The sequence below is a fragment of the Lissotriton helveticus genome, chromosome 11, assembly GCF_964261635.1.
Source record: "Lissotriton helveticus chromosome 11, aLisHel1.1, whole genome shotgun sequence".
Classification (NCBI taxonomy): domain Eukaryota; kingdom Metazoa; phylum Chordata; class Amphibia; order Caudata; family Salamandridae; genus Lissotriton; species Lissotriton helveticus.
This window is the reverse complement of record NC_136072.1, coordinates 799,533,584-799,553,339: the sequence shown is the minus strand read 5'-3', so window position 1 is coordinate 799,553,339 and position 19,756 is coordinate 799,533,584. Positions and strand designations below refer to the sequence as shown.

Here is a 19,756-nt window from a genome sequence, read left to right as displayed (position 1 = left end):
CGAATCAGTATTAAATAAAAATTGATTAAACTCAATAGTTATCAAGAACCCAATAATGTAAAATTCATAATTGATCACAGGCATTATACAAAGCTTTTCCTTCTGCGCCACATACCAAGTAAAAAACGAGATACAGCAAAAACTATGGGGGAAGAGGTATACATTAAAACCCTGCAGGCCTGCATACAATGTCTAAACCCCAGGTTTTTAGGACACGTTGCACAGAAATTAAAAACACATGTTCGATTCCTAGTTTTACCCGGATATCCATTTTCTCAGAATTTATATTAACCTTAGCTGCAGGTACATTTGTATACCCGGATACCAGGCTGCATACCCGTCCAACTAATTCCCTCTTATCCAAACAAAAATAACTGTCCCCCTTCTGCACTTTCACTCCATTCTCACTGTTTTTGAGTCAATTAACACCTAATCCAAGCTCCTCTTCCTCGAATGCGCTTATCCCTCACAAAAAAAAGAAAACCTATTTTGAACCCTAACGAATGCACATTTGTCTCTTTTTCAGGTTTCTGAAGGCCAACTCTTCCCCCAGAAACATCCCGATGACATTCCCAGTCATAACCCTTGCCAATTAAGAGAATTACAGGGAGCAGAAAAGGAGAATATGTCCTTCTAGAGGCACCCCTCCGCTAGATCACATATCCTTTCCTTTGACTCACTTGCTCTCAACTCACCCACAATTTTCCGTACAAGTCTTGGCAAACGGGTCCTGCCTTCCTCAGTGGATCCTCAGAGTTATGAAAAGTATTTTAGCAGGACTCAAAGCAAACAGGGGCAAAGAACTGTTGTGCAAGAATTCATCCAAGGTAAGGGTCAAGGTTGGGGTTGGGAAAGGATAGAAGAGAAGAATATTGGTTGGATAGAACATCTCACTCCTCCAACTAGAGGAAAGTATCAAAGGGCACATGCAAGTCCATGAGGATAAACCACAACACAAAGGCAAGTATTGTTGCAGCATGGTTGAATGAAAGAAGGAACAAGCATTTGCAATGCAATAGGTCTCACATTAGTGAAACTTTGAGCTATTGGCGTTGCAAAGCGAATGTTTTCTTAAATATCCCAGCAGTAGCATAAGTAATAATAAAAGAAATTCCACCAATCAAGGAAAGGGTGCAGTACCAGAGGCTCTTATTAGGTGTCCCTGTGGAGTTGCAAAGGGACATCTATTAGCCACATAAGGTACTCCACCCTTAATGCAATTATGAAGACAAAGATTGCTGCTTATTTTTAGTATTTTATTTTTGCACCTTTATATTGCGAGGACATGGCTCGAAGGTATCGGAGCGCTTTACAGCAGTAGAATGATACAAGGATACAGCAAGTTACAGATAAAATAATTGCTTTCAAGTCAAAAGGTCAAAAGATCTTTATTCGGAGTAAAAGAACATCCATAAAAGTACAAACAGAAAAAACACAATACATTTTTAAAAAACATTCATCAAAAGTTGCAATTGGAGAATTATCCGAGAACAAACGAGCAAAATCAGAATCCATTTAAAATGTCCCAGCTATACAACATATGTCCCTTCGTGATGATGAATCAAGAGGAAAATATCTTACCGTATTATTTAAAAACGCTATATAAAAACATTATTAAAATTATTAAAACCAGTATTAAACCATTATAAAAAAGGTATCAAAATAGAAAGTGCAGTGTGCGATGGTTAAACATCAGTATTAAGGGTGATTCTCGATCTAACAGCAGCTTTCAGAAAACAACTCATCCTAAAAATGACTTCATCTGATCCCAATACCAAAAAGGACCGGAGTGCCAATTTAAAATTGGTTAATCCGTTTTTCTTACAGTAGGGCATAAGAAAATGTACAGTAAATTTTTTATAGAAACCACAAAAGAACAAGAAATGCATAAGACTTTGCTTCAGGTCAGGGTTACAGGGGCAATTTAAGGTTTCGAGATGTTTGTTATATCCCATCGGGAAGTTCAATAGATTAACTATACTCCCGTCTCGGAAGCGAAACAGTAAACCCCTTACCCATCTACCAAGATGTAAACACAAATATCTATACGGTGGGCCAGGTATTTTGACGTGTGGTTCAGAATTGGCCAAATATTTTACAACCGTGCATTTAGTCAGGTTCTTTCTGTCACGCTCTTCTCTATATAAGTCATACAGTGCCCTTGAAATGATGGTTTTATGGGAGCGATTTATTAGGTTTGGTGATGTAAACAGAGAATCCAAACCCACACTTACAAGGCACTCTTTTACTGCTTTCAGCCATGGTATATGGTGTCCCCTATCACACTTTAAACAATCCAAAATAATTTCACGGGTTAATGTAGCAGCCGTGTTGTTCCAGATCTTTATCCAGAATAGAGCTGGTCTGGACTTCACAAAATCTTCAATATAAGGGATATTTAATTCATTATGGCATACATAGGTTGAAGAACAGATAACCCCCCCCAATACCTTACGACAAAATCTATTCTCTTCGATTTGAATAGGGGAGCAGTTGGTATAGCCCCAAACCTCAGCGCCGTAATTGCCGGTTGGCATACATTGGGTTTGGTATATCTTGGCCAGGGAAGTTATTACATCAGCTTGGTTGGGCTGTCTCAAAGAAGTTACACAATTAATAGATTTGCCCAACTTGTTCCTGGCATAAGAAACATGTGCATGCCACGTACCACTGTTTGAAAATAGCAGCCCTAAATAGGGAAAAGTGCTGGTGCTTTTTAAAACATTTGACCCTGAAATGATCTGGGGAATTTTGTGATTTTTTGGACCACAGCTCATAATTAGTGATTTTTTAAAATTAGTTGTTAGGCCTAAATCGGCCATAAAAAGGACAAAACCTGAAATTAAAATACGGAGTGCCTTGGGAGTGCGGCCCATCAGGACCGCGTCATCCGCATAAAGAAGTGTGGGTATAGGGACTCCATTAATGTAAGGCACATCACTAGTTAAGGTGCTCAAGGTGCTGCTTAGCTTATTGATATACAAAATAAACAGGAGAGGGGCCAGCACACACCCTTGTCTGACCCCCCTACCAATGCTAATATCATCAGAAACTTCACCCATTTGATTCACACGTACACAAGCTTTAAGATCACGATGTAAAAAAGCTAAAAAATGTACCAGATGGACATCTAAACCATATTCAAGAAGGGTAAACCAAAGCCGGGAACGGTTAACAAAATCAAAAGCCGAGCTCAAATCCATAAAACCAAAATATAAAGGGGATTTCTTCGCGATATTGTATTTTGCCATGATCAGGTTCAAATTCAGACATTGCTCCACCGTTCCGATACTACTACGGAACCCAAACTGGCTCGGGTGGAGGATGTTATTCTCATCAGTCCATGTTCTTATCCTTTTAAATAAGATCCGCCCCAGTACCTTTAAAGTATTGTCTATTAAAGAAATTGGGCGGTAACACCCAGGGTCCAGCCTGTCGCCCTTTTTAAAAATAGGAACAATAATACTACGTGACCATGTTTCCGGAATCTCCCCTTCCGTTAAATTGTTAAAAACATTGCACAGCAATGGGGCCCAAAAATCTGGCTCGCATTTTAACTGGTCTATAGAGAGCCCATCAGATCCGGGCGCTTTATTCCCGGCACTTTCTAAAATGGCATCAAATACCTCAGATATGGAAATGGACATTGGGTGTGGGGGGGGTAATAGTAAAGGAGGATTGTCTGGTGTTGCATAGATTTTACCAAAGTGTGCAACCCAGATGGGACCAGTAATATTACAATTAATTTCGGTCAGGGTCGAACCGATAGATCTTATCTCCTTTACCTCCTTCCAGAACCCAGTGGTATCTTTTAGGTCAGCAGATCGTGCCAGGGAATCCCAGTGGGTTTTCAGTAAATTGTTTGATCTAGTGCGTAAAGCACGCTTGTACTCTGCTCTGAGCAACCTTACCCGTGGTATGTCCCTCGGTTCAGCTTTTAAGGCAGCTCTAAGCATCCTATTTGCTTTTGAGCATGGGGCATCAAACCATCTAGGTAATTCCGCAGCCTTATTAGAGGCTGGTCTGGAGATTTCCGCTCTAATTGTGGTGCAGAGTTCAGAGAACGCTTTAACCACGTTAGTCCCATGGTCCTCTGTACTTAGACAGTCATTGATCAAACTTGGATGTTTTTTACATACTCCTGCCAGGATTCCCTTATTGTCCACTCCCTTCCAGATTACCCTTAACTTATCTGTAGAGACTTCCAGTCCCATTGCGCCTATTTCACGTCTTGGGCATTTGCCATTCGGCAATAATAAATGGATGGCAATTGGATAGTGGTCACTGTGAATTTCACACACTACCTCTGCCCTTATTAGTGAATTTGCAATGGCATGTGAAACAAAAACATAATCAATTGTTGTTCCACCCCAATGTCCAATAAAAGTAGGGAATGGGGATGCATAGTCTTCCATACCTACATGTTCCATGCAGTTGACAAGTTCGCTAGTAGCAAGGAGATCTAACAGTTCTTTTCCTCTTTTACATGGGGGGTTCCTTAGGTGTACATGTGCATTAAAATCCCCCCCTAAACAAATGCCATCAAATTTCCCATATACCTGTCCATCCATGATTTCATTGATAAAATCAAATAAGAGAATAAAATTTTGGTTAGGTTGGGACGAAAAATCATTATTATAGAAATTGATTAAACACAGTTTTATCCGCTCGGTATACGAGAGTGCCATAAAACTAGGACAATTTGTCTGTAGCGCGTCAATTTTAGTTCCAGCACATATTTTTATCCAGATAGACAATCCACCACTAGCACGACCAACCAAAGGGGCAGGGACAGTCCTATTATGACAGCTATACCCCTCAAACAATAGATCCTCCACACACCAAGTTTCTTGGAACATCAATATATCATAACAATTGGCACAATCCCTCCATGAGGGAATTCCCAGCTTGGACTTCAGGCCCGCAATATTCCAGCTGAGGATACTTAAGTTATTATCTTTATTGTTCCTCGGACTGGGACCCTGGAAAGTACTTGAGGCGGATTTAGATGCAACATGACCCTGTTGAACACATAATGGACTAGATGGAAAAATCTCCTGTGTTAACGGTTCCGCCTCTCGAGATGGTTCCTTTAACTGGGCTACCTCAGGGCACACGGGGAATAGTTTGGTCTTCTTAGTGGGCAGTCAGTCCAATGTATCCAGGTCCTGGAAAATTCCAAACCTATTCTGCAGTGGGAAAACTGGAGGGAGTTGCATCATCTTGTGTGGAGGACGATAAAAATATTTTAATGGTAGTGGTGTCACCACAGTAGATGGGCCGTAACGACCATGATTATGGTTCAACAGGAATTTTGCAGTGCCCGGGTTTCTAAAATTGATTACAATACAGTCCCCATTAATATTTTTGTAAAGGGGACCGATCCAGGTTACACGCCGTGTGCTTATGATTTCTTTTGAGATATCATACCCCACTCCCTTGTGCTTCGTTAACCAGTCTATACACTTATTGTGGAGTTGAACCCATGATTCTCCTTGGTCTTCCTTAAGCGGCGGTATACCAGCCAGAACTAGGACATAAGGACAGGCCTCAGGTGGAAGATGTAGGGCCGGGCCTTGATGTTTATTAGGTCTATTGTCCTCATGCGTGATCTTTTTAACGTGCTGGCTGGAGTTAACAGGACCCTTCTGTGCTAGTGAGGTCTGCTTCACTATAATACCCTTTTTTATAGAATTAGTAAATACTCCGCTTGTATCATTAGTGGAGGCAGAAGGTTTGGATGAAGTAACATTCCCATGTATAGGGTTACATGGCAATAAGGGAATGTTGGTTTGACAATCAGGCAGATTACAGCCAGTTGTACCCTTATTGTTAGTAGCCTTAGGTGTAACAGACTGTGTGGGGTTAAAAATGTCTTGTTGTTCCACTGTCCTGATATTACCGTGGTCACCAGTGGTGGTGGCACGAGTAGTGGATTCAAGGTCTTTTAACAGACGTTCTACTCTCATTTTGTCCAAGTTTGCTGTGCCTTTTCTCTTTGCATCCTCGTTTTTAATTAAATTCTCCAATTTATCAAGTCTTTTAAAAATATTATTAAATTGTTTGATCATTTGACCTTCCAAATTTTTAAAAATTGTCTCTGCAATAGTCTCAATGAGGTTCCCCTCTGATTTAGCATAATGACTAGGTTTGTCAGTTCCATGGGGAGGCTCGGTCTGGGTGGAGATGGATATATGATTTGACCCCTCGTTATTTATAACGACCATATCACCCAGATACGGTTGATCCTGTATAGGTGCTATGTGTTGGACCAACTTCTGTCTCTTCCCCTTATTCCACATGCTTTGTGGAGTTGGTTGGTTGACAGTCCTTAGTGACTGCTTCCGTTTATTATAGGTTATTTTAGCAGGGCCCCTCTTTCTCTTTGCTGCAACTTTACCAGGTACCTTGTTAGCAGCCTCAGTAGATGTTGTTTCTGGGGCATAGCCAAGAGTCACTTCTGGTGCTATGTACGTGACGGTGTCCTCATCGTCTAAGACAATTGGTATTTCAACAATAGGATGTGAGGATTTTACGACGATTATTTCGGGATTTATATGGGTGTGGGTATTGCCATTGAGACTGCTCACGACATGCGGTTGATTTGTGCTCAATGGACCCATAGAAAATCTCCTTTCAGTCTCAACAATCTCGTTGAATGCAGTGTCTATCAATGCCTCAAACGACGTTAACAATGTTACAGGGGACTCTGCATCTTGAGTAAGGATGTCAACATTTATGCATGTAGCAGTACAATCCGCCATTATGGGAGACCTATATAGGGACTAACCTTTTCCAGTAGTGTTAGTGGGGTGGCCCGCCCGACCGCTGTAGACCTCTGAGGGCCTCAGAGGGCCCGCCCTTTGCCCGGGCTTAGCCCCGGGCGTCCCACTCGCGTCCCGCGACGCGGGGTTTGCCGGTCTTTAATCCCACGTTGGCGCTCTCTGGGCGCGAGGCGCGTCACTCTGCACGCGCCGCCGCGTTGCCTGCCGGGATTTGTGGTCTCCCGGAGCGGCGGCGCGGAGTCCGGTGCCTTAGGACTCTTGGCGGTGGTGGCGGTGGCTATTGGAGCTTCCAGGTGCTCCCTGCTGCTAATTCCGACTGACTCTCGGCGGTGGCGGCAAAGGTAAGAAAATCCCCCCGCTCTGCCGGGTTTGCCGGTCTTTAATCCCACGTTGGCGCTCTCTGGGCGCGAGGCGCGTCACTCTGCACGCGCCGCCGCGTTGCCTGCCGGGATTTGTGGTCTCCCGGAGCGGCGGCGCGGAGTCCGGTGCCTTGGGACTCTTGGCGGTGGTGGCGGTGGCTATTGGAGCTTCCAGGTGCTCCCTGCTGCTAATTCCGACTGACTCTCGGCGGTGGCGGCAAAGGTAAGAAAATCCCCCCGCTCTGCCGGGTTTGCCGGTCTTTAATCCCACGTTGGCGCTCTCTGGGCGCGAGGCGCGTCACTCTGCACGCGCCGCCGCGTTGCCTGCCGGGATTTGTGGTCTCCCGGAGCGGCGGCGCGGAGTCCGGTGCCTTGGGACTCTTGGCGGTGGCTATTGGAGCTTCCAGGTGCTCCCTGCTGCTAATTCCGACTGACTCTCGGCGGTGGCGGCAAAGGTAAGAAAATCCCCCTGCTTTCAGATATATTGCATCGGTAGCTGTGACCATGACAAAAGCAGCTGTCGGCCAGGGACGTACAAGGTTTAAGCATTGATTAAGATGGTGGGGACACACAATAAAGGTAATTAGTCTCTTGGATAGAGTACTTGGGCATTGCCAAGGGTGATTAATCCTGGTGTCTGTCAAATAGGAGGAGCATGAGGTCCTTTTTGAAGGTGGCTATGCAGGTTGTTAGGTGGAGAGAAGGAGCTAAGGAGTTCCAGATTCTTGTGGCACTACCAGAGAATGACTGGCTCATGCACTGTTCTCGACTGAAGGTGGGGGGTTCCAGGAGCAGGGGTTGGGCATTTCTAGAATCCTTATTTGCTCCAAAGATTTTCAGGTTATCACTTAGATAGGGGGTTGAAGAGGAGTGAAGCGCTCTGTGGGTAATGCAGGCGGTTTTGAATTGGGCCCGAGCTTCAATGGGAAGTCATTGGAGGGGTAGCAGGGCCACATTTCTTGAGATCCAACACGAAGCGCACTGCTACATGTAGAGTTGCTCTCAGTGGGCCTAGATTAACTTTGGGAATGCCAGAGAAAAGGGAAATTTTGGAATCTAGTCAGGAGAGTACAAGAGACTGCACCAGTGTTTTGAAGTCTTGTTCCGGGATCAGTTGTCTGCTGCCCCACAGCTGCCTGAGTTGGTGTTGTGCGCTCTTGGCCAAGGCTGTGATGTGGCTATGGACATTTAAAAGATAGTCAAGGTTATATCAAGGGATCTAGCACTCTGGACAATGGCAGGGCAGCCATCGAGGATAGGAAAGTTGGCCATCTATTCCTGTACTGGGGTTTTTGCTTTCGGAGGAGAGATCAAAGAAATTCTGTTTTAGTTGGGTTGAGTTTTATTTATTTTTTTAATAACTTTATTTTATTGATTTTTGAGCAGACAAAGGTACATTGAATCAAGAAAAGACACCCAATGACCCTAATAGAACACAGCTGTTACAATCAGTAACAGAAGCATATAAACTCAGCATGCACATTCGGTGTCTCAGCTAGCAACCACCCGGGAGAGAGGTGAAATATCTGCCTGAGGGCTATGAAAGATGATGCGATACCCATCAATATACGTATCTCTCCCTGAAGCGCACCTGTCCACAAACCCCCCCCAACCAGCCCCCCCCCCCCAAGCCCAACTCCCCCCCCCTTCCCTCCCTGGAACCGTTGTGCCATGCGCCATACAGGAATAGTGGGTTACGCCTTTTGGGACCCATCCGCCGGAGTCGGAGCATCTGTGAGCCTAAGCAAACGCAGGTATTTGGGGCAAGTCACTTAATTAAATTCTTGCGCCAGCAGCGAGAGGATCGGTCGCCATACCGTGTGGAAGGATGCTGTCGAGGCCGTGAGAGTGGCTTGCATGCGCTCCATGCCTATAATGTACAATAATTTGTGTAGCCACCCAGTATGCGAGGGGCGGGTTTTAGTGCCCCAGATATGATATGGTGTACAGCTGCGCCTAGGGCTATCCCCATTTGTTTCCCACGTGTGGATTAAAGTGGAAATGTGAGTGCGTTAGGCAAACCTAGGAGAGTGTAAGCTGGAAAGCGGGGGACCTCTGTTTCAAAGTAGGTGTCCACATCTTTAAGAACTTCCTCCTAGAACCCTCAGACCTCTCTACACTCCCAAAATATGTGTGTCAGGGTGCCTGTTTCTCCACAGCTTCTCCAACATTCAGGGCTACGGTCGGGATTAATTTTATGCAGCCGAGCTGGTGTCAAATGCCAGTAGATGGCCACTTTGACCGTGTCTTCCCTGCTCCCTACGTTCCGTGTGGTGAGTCCTATAGTAGATCTGCTGCCATTCCTTGAGCGAGAAGCTCCGTCCTAATTCTGCTTCCCAGTGGTGCTGACCAGCTGACCTGTCTTGGGATGCAGGAGGGTGCAACATGGGGTACAATTCAGAGATCATTTTGCGATCTGAGTGCTTTGAGAGGAGCCATTTCTCGTAGGTCGTAAGCTTACGGCTAACCAAGGGGCGCACGTCTGTGTGGAGCAGCCAGTGACTGAGCTGAAAATATTGAAACCGTTTGGGGTCTTTAATGTCATACCAGTTAGGCAATTCAGAATAGGAGATGAAGCCCTGGAGATCAAAAAGGTGGCTCGAGCGGCAAGGCAATGCGCGCCACTGAGGGAAAGCTCACGCGTCTGTGCCTGGGGGACATTCGAGGTTGTCAAAAAGAAGGGTGAGGGGAAGGAGGTGAGATTCCGCTGCCCAGCGACCGAGTTCCATACCCTAATCACTGAGCGGGTAATAAGAGATCTCCTCAGGTACGAGGGACGGTCGGCCGGCTTCAGGAAAGGTACCTTCCACAAGGAGAGGCGGGCCATGGCCCTATCCTGAAAGAGCCACCTCTTTTCGGATTCTGGTCTGCTCCATTCCACTAAATAGCGAAGTTGGGCCGCCTTGTAGTAGTTCATAAGATTAAGAATTCCCAGACCACCCTCTGCGGGAGGACGAGAGGCCAAATCGTGACAAAGCCGCGGTCGTATCCCGGCCCAAATAAAGTGTTGCATCTCGGACTACAACGTGTGGATGTAGCGCTGGGGGGGTGTAACCGGTATCGTCTGGAAGATGTATAATATTTTAGGCAGTATAGACATTTTTGCTGCAGCTACCCTACCCAGCAGCGACAAGGGATGCGTCCTCCATCGACGCAGGGCAGTAGTCACTTGAGAGGTGAGATTGGTGTAGTTACAGGTGAGTGTTGTGCCGGTAGATGCTGTTAGCGTGATCCCTAGGTATTTCATCCTTATCTTGGGGACGCTTGCCCATAATCGCATTAATCATAACGGGACTAAACTTCAGTCCGTTCGGCCCAACCGGATGCGTCGAACCACCCGGGGCCCCACCCGGGAGGTTGCGAGAAAAGTAATGAACCAGACCCCTATTCACTGACACAGCAGAGGCATAAAGGGGCCTTAATTCAGGAGCTGGCAACCGTGGCGCATTAGGATGCGGGGTATAAGCAGCTAAAAGAGACCAAGAAGCGCCAGCAATAGACAACGGTCCTTGTCTGACCGCCGTTATAACGTGTGGGAGGGCGCCATTAAACCAAAAGGCATGCTGCCAAGCAGAAATCTGAACTTCCTGCGTCCTATATGGAGCCTACTCTGCAGGCACGGCAGATAGTGTGTAAGAGTGAAATACACCAGTACCGGCATGAACCGCAGGAAACGTGACCCATGAGTAAAATAGCTGAAACGGGTACGCTGCATCAGCAGATACAACAAAAACTACTGCCTGTCCTTCCAAAGAGACTAGGAAATCCTGCAAATGATTGCGCACAGCCAACCGGCTGTGTACTGGAATATCCACTGCAGCCAAAACAACACAGTGCAAGATTTGTACAATGCAATATAAAAAGCACAACTTGGTAGTAATTCAATATAAAACCGTTTTATATTATCAAGCTTGAATAGACCTATGTAACAATAGGTAGGTTTATCCGTCACCACTGTCAACCGGAAACAATAGTGAGGGGGTCGTGGACTGATACAAGCACTACTCAAGAGTCTCACAATAAGACCACATCGTTGGTGGCGCCATGTTGCAAGGATCCTGCTCACACACAGAACTGTGCACAGAGACCTAGGACATCAGTAAATTGTGGTGTACCAGAAACTCACCTCAGTACCTAGAAAAACCCCAACCAGCTAGCATCGTGTCACATTAGCTCTTTGTCCTATAGCAAAGGAACCAATGATTAGACAACCTAGAACATGCAAATTCGTACAAACTCAGGAATGGTGGGAAGTGAGAACACTCTTTCAGAATACTCTCATACCAGTCCACAACAGAAGTAAAGAAGAGACACGGTAAGGTTAAAATATTTATTTTAAACAACGTGATCTCATGTGCAGTATCTTAGCCAACATAAGCAGAGATATGATTAGAAATAATATGGTCAGCATGGTTACAATTCCATTAAATACAAAAGGAGAAATCATATTACAATGAGGGTGAAAACAGGTCTTATAGTGCCTAGTTTTAACACCCTCCCTATATAGGAGCTATGTATTATAAACTTGTTTAGGGGACCCCATTACCATTCCGCTCAGCAAGAGTAAATCACATCCGGATCAGCTAAAGCTCTCTGCATCCCTGGAAACGGAAAATCTTCCAAGTGCCTGAAATCATGGCAAGTGTGCAATAATAAGGGCGCCAGAATCTTAGTTGGCTCACAGCTGCCAAATTGTTGTGTCTAGAAAGCGTTACTCGAACATGTCGAAAAACAGCCAACATGTTTTGATAACCTTGACGGCTTCAGCACTCACTGTGCAGACTAGGGGCACGATGTAAGTCTAGAGTTGTCGAAAACAAAATCTTTTCTCATGTGTAGACCTTCGTGAAGGCTAACTTACAAAAACAGCTATGCAGTATTGTGTGCAAAAACAGCAAAAGGTAAAATGGCGTTTCAACTTCTAATAAGCCATGCTAACATAACATGCGCGCAAAGCAGGCCTTAGGCCATACTACAAGCCTTTAAAGACCAGCGATCACTGCTGTAGTAAGATTAGCTGCTCTTTCTGCAGTGTTTTTTGGGGGTGTTAGGGGATGGACTGTACGCCTCAGATCCTCTGACGGCGTCTTTGATGCATGTTTTTTGACTGAACCAAAGAGAGCGTCGTTTTCTGATTGGAAATATCTTTGTGAAATTTGACATTGGGATAATTTGCTGCCAGTGGACCAGAAATATGCCTTGGCTCTAAATACAACCTGACAAAGCTGTCACAAAAGACATATTTAACAACCTCGTGATCTGAGTGTTCAAGACTTCGTCAAAAGCAATAATGCTTAATCGCTCGATTTCAGAGCGGCGCGGGGTCCAGGCGCGCGCGAGTGTGACTCAATGGCTGCCACGAGCGTGAGTGTGAGACTCGGTGGCTGCCACATACCACAACAAGGCTCTCTTGCTGCACTGGTGGTGTTGCCAGCCGCACAGTGTGCTTCAGGTGCGGGTTTGTGTTGCTGTTTATTGTGTATGCTGCAGTGGGAATTATCACCAGTCAACGGGCATGAGGACTTGATAAGCCTCATTTCCACAGTAGTATTTCTCCACAGGTTGTGATTTCCTCAGAGCATATGACAGCTGTAAACACGTCAGACAATGGGCATATGTGTAGCTCACACCGGTCATTGGTTTGGCCTCTGAGCTGGCAGCGTGCTACATACAGTGTGCTGTAAACATGGAAATAACAGTGCTACGGGGGCGGCAGAAACAGAGCGGCTGTGAAAGTGAAAGAGGCAGAAACAGACTCGAGCGGCCGTGAAAGTGAAAGCGGCAGAAACAGACTGGAGCGGCCTTGAAAGTGAAAGCGAACGCGCGGACACGGTGCTATGGGTGGGGATGGCAGAAACAGACTGGAGCGGCTGTGAAAGTAAAAGCGGACGCGATAATGAAAACCAGAAGAATAAATGATAACATCTAGCTGAGTAGTGAAAGCGGCAAGCACCATTTTCTACGGGAAATAGTATTTTCGTTGCTAGGACACCTTCCGCGCTTCCGTTGCTAGGACACCAAAATGGAACATGCAAAATGGAGTCGGATTGTCCACAGTCCCTACGGATTACGGAGACGCGCATGCTGTTTGCTATGGACAAATGGCAAGAGCAGCCACGTTTGTCCATGCAGACAAGCTCATGCAAGCCTTCCGTAGAATCGATTCCAAAAGGTCCTCGCTAGGCGAGACCTAAACAGGTGGATTTGGGGCCCACCCGTTGATGGCAGCTGTGAGGCTGGATGTTTGTGTGTGCTGAGGAGCTGACCTTGCGGTTCTCGGCCGCTTTTTAACAATTTATTTCATTCTTGTTTTCAAAAAGCTCATTTACTTGCTTCTTATTCTGGAGGCACAGGGGGTGACTTAGCTTTCCTCCCTCTGGTTAGTTCCTCATGCTCTCTCCGATTTGCAGGTCTGTCTGTGCGAGCGGACCCGCCATCTTGGGAGTAGCGGATTGTGGTCTAGTTTCCCACGCGCTCCTTGTCTCCGTTGCTTTAAAATCCGACGCTGGAGCGCCAAAGGCAACCCCGCCTGCGCCCATCCGCGCCCAGCGCCAGCCATGCTGCCCCTTTTGGGGTGTCCTTGGGCCTAGGCAATGGGAGCGGTCCTAGATGCTACTCCAGTGAAGAATTGCATTACATTAGAGAGCAGGGTAGTGATAAGGGGGCACTCTGGTTTGCCGATTCCGCCTCTCCCCTGACACTTTCTGGTCAGTGGCCTTCTTGCTTGTGGGCTCCTTAATGTGAGATCATTGCCTAAGCATAGTGTGTAGATACAGCTGATCCTGGAATCTCATGAGCTTGATGCCTTGTTTATGACGGAGACTTGGACTCACCCTGATTGGGAGGTCGACTCAGGCAGGGCCTGTCTGCCCGCTACAAAATCTGCCACAGACCCAGACTGAATGGAAGGGGTGGTGGGGTTGGTGTGATCTTTAAAGAGACGTTGAATCTGGTCGCCATTTATATTGATGTAGTTGCAGGATGTGAATTATTTGGGTTTGCCATTAAGAATGCACATGGTCGTCACTTTACTGGGATTATTTGTTATAGACCCCCAGGGATTTTTACTGCACTCCAGCAGCAGCTGTTACTGGAAACGTTTACCAATATGGCCACTACTCACCGCAAATTGGTGATCCTGAGAGATTTTAATCTTTGGTTGAATGGTTCCCTTGACGTAGGCTTTTTTAATGTTTTTCATCCATTCGAAGGCCTTGGCCTTTTTCAGCAGGTGTCTAAGGCCACCCATATAGGCGGCCACCTGCTTGATTTAATTTTTTCAGAGGCCTATCTTCTTGCTATTGCGGCCCATCTTCTTGCTATTGGGGAAATTTTACCTATGGCTTGGACGGATCATTTTTTGATTACATTTTCTGTGAACTCTGCTACTCACAATACTAGGGCATTTGGCCCTATAAGGGAGTATTTCAGTAGAGACTGGAAGACTCTTGTACGAAAAAAAGGCTTGGTTCCTTTGTTCCAGGTAGAAGAGTGTTTTTCACCTGACATGCATGTAGACGAGAACTATGCTTCTCTCTGCTCTAAGATTACCTTGGCCTTAGACTCCTTCGCCCCTTAAAAAATCATAGGAGTAGGGTAAGACCTTCGCACCCTGGTTCACGGATAGTCTTAAGAACCTGAAATTATAATGTAAACATGCAGAGAGGAGGTGGAGATGAGGATACCTGAACAAGGACAGGCTTATTTGGAAATCTAAGATTCTGGGCTACAAAAAGGAAATTCACAGGGTTAAGGCGGAATACTTTTCTAAGGCGATTCTTAATGCCCCTAACAGCTCCAGAAGTATTTTTAACATCCTGAACAGCCTTATCAGTCCTAACTGTTCTAAGAACGGGATACCCCCTCTCAAGAACTCTGTGAGAACCTGGCTAGGCTCTTCCATGATAAAATCAAAACCATTATTGATGACTTGGGGGGGGGGGGGGGGCAGCATCAACAGACTGGGGCTGAATCCTCAGTGGTTAGTGGCAGTGGGGATACTGTGGAGAAGGGCTTCATGGATCCCGGTGCCACCTTTAAACAGGTGGGAGCTAAGTATCTTTCGGAGTTTGCGCCTTTGACACTAGAGGATTTTAGTCGGTTGGCGCTTGGTATTCCATCTGGGTCTCTGCTTGATCTGATCACCCTAAAAATCTGGAAAGAGTTTGAGGCAGAGTTATTTCCCATGAAAATAGAAAAGAGGGGCCCCCTTAGCACCAAAGGGATTAGGGCACTAGTACAGTGAAAGAACAGGAAATCCCTTGGGAACCAGTACACACATGCAGATTTCACACAAGTATACTATTCATTCACTTAATTCACATCACATTCACTATGTCTGTTCATACCATGATAAAGCCACGAAGTACAAAGAAAAAATATATTACTACTCAATTAAAAGATGTAAGACACAATTTATTAAGCCTAATACAGTATCTTCTCAAGTTAAAAACACAGCAAAATACTAGCCATTGGTCCACAATTAAAAAACATGGGATTCACTTAATATTTCATAAAAATACATCCTATATTACACATGAAAATAAACACTTAAGTAAAACATACCAGCTGCCGTTTATGTCTGGCATTTCGAAATTTATGGATAACTAGTAGAGTAAAATATGTACAACAGGATTCGATTGGTCTTTAGAATTAATAATTACATTTTCTTTAGTCTTTTTATTAGACAATATCTCTATGTCTGTACCGATTGAATAACCATTTCCATCAAGGATACAAGCTTTTTGGGACTTAGTGTATAAAAATATGCCCCCTACATAGCGCGTAGTAATGCTTGAACACTTGAATGAATGAATGAATGAATAAATGGTTATTTGTAATGCGCGGACTTAGCCCGAGGGCATCAAGGCGCAGACTAACACATAAACTAGGACTAACCAGTTACAGATACGGAGAAAACAACAAAAGATGAGATTCAGTGATAGGCCTGGGAGAAGAGCCAAGTCTTCAGGAGTTTCCGAAACGTGATCAGGGAAGGTTGATTGGACAGTTCGGGGGGGGAGGCTGTTCCACAATTTAGGGGCCAGAGTGGAAAAAGCTCTTCCTCCCCATTTCGCTTTTTTAAATCTTGGGACCGCCAGCAGATTTCTTGAAGATGATCGAAGGGTTCTCTTGGGGGAATAGGGGCTGACCAGGGCCTTTATGCCATTGGAGGCAGAGCCGAACACGGCTCTGTACGCCAGACATATAATTTTAAAGGAAATCCTGGAGTGTACGGGCAGCCAGTGAAGGTCCTTTCTGGCCTGAGTGGCAGATGATAGCTTTGGGAGGTTTAGGACCATCCTGGCAGATGAGTTTTGGACCATCTGGAGACGATGAAGGGCTTTTTTGTTTATGCCCCCATACAATGCGTTGCAGTAAATCGAGCCTGGAAGATACCAGGGCAACGGTTGACTGCTTGCGAGCGTCAGGTGACAGGTAGGGGGCAATCTTTTTAAGCATGCGGATGGTGTTGCAGCAGGTGGATACCGTTCTATTTACCTGAAGTTCAAAGGAGAGGGCAGAGTCAAAAAGAACACCAAGGTTCCTGGCTGAAGTGGTGGGTTGGGGACAGTCTCCTAGAGAGGTAGGCAACCAGTCCTTGGACCAGATGTCATTAGGGTTTCCTCCAAAGACTAGGACCTCCGTCTTTTCACCGTTGAGCTTCAGGTAATTGCGTACCATCCATTTAGAGACCGCTTCCATGCAGGTTCGAAATTTGAGAGCGGCCTCAGTGGTCGGTGAGGTAGAGGAGATGATAATTTGGGTATCATCTGCATAAGACAATATTGATACCCAAAGGATCTTATTACCTCGGCAAGTGGGGTTACGTTGATGTTGAATAACAGAGGACTCAGGGCAGAGCCCTGAGGAACCCCACATTGCACCTTTTGGAGGGACGACAGAAAGCCACCAAGCTGAACCCTTTGCTGTCTCTCCGAGAGAAAGGAAGACAGAAGGTTGAGGGCACTTCCCCCCACCCCTATCCCCTTCAACCGGTCAACTAGGATAGGAGGGGATAGGGTATCAAAAGCTGCCGTGAGGTCGAGGAGTACCAGCATAGTGGTCCGACCTCTGTCCACCTCGGTCCGGATGTTATTAGCCACGACCGTGAGGGCGGACTCGGTGCTGTGTGCAGCACGAAATCCATGTTGAGAGATGTCCAGGAGGCCAGTTGTTTCAAGATATGAAGTTAGATGACGGTTGAGGTGGGCCTCAAACATCTTTGCAGGGGCTGGGAGCAAAGATATTGGTCGAAAGTTTTTTAATACTTCCGGATTGAGCGAGGGTTTCTTTAGAAGGGGCTTTACAACTGCCACCTCCCAAGGAATAGGAAACGATCCCTCGTCAATGGCCATATTCATAACTTGCAAGAGAGGAGGGAGGACAGACTCCGTACAGACTTTCAGGATTTTTAGGGGGCAGGGGTCAAGAGGAGAACAAGATTTAGTAGCATCTAGAAGGTGGCTTAGATCATCAAGTGATAGGTGGGGAAAGCTGGAGAAGTTTGGCCGGGAGTCAGAGGGATCAGTGATCTCAATGAGTGAGGGAGGGAGCGGGGGGGAGGGCGGGGGTGTACTGTTGGCATCTAAAGAAGTATTGGAGGATTTGAGGGAGCTGTAAATGTCCGCGATTTTGGAGTGGTAGAATCCTGCGATATTGTCGCAGAGTTCTTGCGAATCATTCACTGATTCAGTTGTTTTGGGAGTGGCTAAGGTATCAATAATTTTAAAAAGTTCCCTGGAGGATTTCAAAGAGGTAGTGATTTTGTTAAAGTAGTTCTTTTTTCCTCATCAATAGCTTTTTTATATTCTCTCAGGGCGGACTTATGTAGGGTTTTCCTCAGAGGGTCTTGGTGGGTATACCAAGCTCTTTCTTTCTGTCTGCAATTCTGCCGCAGGGACCTAAGTTGTTTCGAGAACCAAGGTGATGAGGGGCTCTTTCTGGCTGAGTAGTGTTTTCTCAAGGGTGCTAGTGAATCCAGGGCATGAGTAAGCGTGGCGGACAGAACTACCGCGGCCTCGTTTGCATCAGTCCGGATGAGGGGATGGATATCAGTCAGGAAGGGAGCGAGTGTACTGTTGGTTACATTGTTATAGTTCCTCCTAGTCTCCCATCCTTTTTTTATTGGTAGAATCCGAACAGGAACGGATGAAGGTGAGATGGAAGGGAATAGCCGAGTGGTCGGACCAGGACAGGGGAATTGGGGTATCGATCCCTAGTCTGGTGTCGTTAGAGAAAATGCCGTCTAGAGTATGTCCAGCAGCGTGAGTGGGACCCCCGACTAATTGGCTAAGTCCACAGGAGGTTAGAGCCTCTATTAGAGATTTGGTGTGGTTATCCTCTGATAGTTCAAGGTGAAAATTAAAATCACCTAGGAGGGTGAGTTTGGGCTTGCTAATGAAAGGTTCTAGCAGGGTCAGCAAATTGTGGCAGAAATTAGTCCTAGGACCAGGGAGCCTATAGCAAAGGATGCCAGTAAAGGAAACAGAGGGAGCTAATTGAATAGTGAAGTGCAATGCCTCATATTTCTCTTCGGGGGATGAAAGGGGGTCGATACGGCATGTAAACTGGTCTTTACATAGTATTCCCAGACCTCCACCCCTACGGTCAGAACGATCCATTCTGGTAAGGGCATAGCCATCGGGAATAGCTTCCACTAGGTCAGGGCCAGCCGAGGTGGATCCCCAGGTCTCTGTGATAAAGACCCAAGAGGGATTCCTTTGTACCACAAAGTCGTTAAAAGCGGTTATGTTTTTAATCAAGATCTGGCATTGATGAGAAAGCCAGTTAAGTTCTCCGGGAGTTTCGGGGGTTTATCCTTGGCTTGACGTTTTTTGGAGGGCTTGGGGCGGGCGCAAGTAGAAGAACTACAGGCATATTTAACAAGAGCAATTCCTTCAGGGGGTACTGTATGATGGCAGGGCAGAAGAGGCGGTCTTAATGAGAGCAAAGTGGTAAGGGAGCCTAACTCTGGAGTGGAGATAAAAGAGGAAAGGGTGTCCAGCCCATCCTGCAGCGCGTCCTCAGCACGGACGGGCACAGACGGGCAGGACTCTGGCACGACTCCGGCGCGAATCCGGCGCGTCCGCTGATCGCGTCCGCTGATCGCGTCCGCTGCGCGGAGGCATGACTGTCCCTTTTATGTGAAAACTAGAGAGCGCCAAATGACACCCACACTCAATATGGCCGCCGTAAGTCTGTGCCCGGGACCAACTCCACAACGTCAATACTCGGCTGGGAGTGTCCCTGGGCAGCGGAGAGGAGGGGGAAGGGGAGAGCGATAAAGAGCTTATCAAATCAAGCAGTTTAAGGCAGTGTTGTGAATGAAATTAAAAGCGCGGTTTTAAGCAGTTTTTCCAATTTTACGAGGATGTTTAAAAATACAGGCACAACAGAGCAACAAAACCTCCCGGCTTCCGCCTCAAGAGGGACACAAACACTCAATACAAACGAGCGCAGGGTCGAAAGAAGCCCCTTTTATATGAGAACTAGAGCGCGCCAAATGACACCCACACTCAATATGGCCGCCGTAAGTCTGTGCCCGGGACCAACTCCACAGCGTCAATACTCGGCTGAGAGTGGCCCTGGGCAGCGGAGAGGAGGGGGAAG

At 46.2% G+C, this 19,756-nt stretch overlaps 1 protein-coding gene across 1 annotated transcript in view; it reads right to left on the bottom strand.

The window, feature by feature from the left end:
• The window catches only part of MRPS24 (mitochondrial ribosomal protein S24), a 69,333-nt gene that overhangs the window by 12,552 nt on the left and 37,025 nt on the right, over positions 1 to 19,756 (bottom strand). The gene's annotated exons all lie outside the window — the stretch shown is intronic.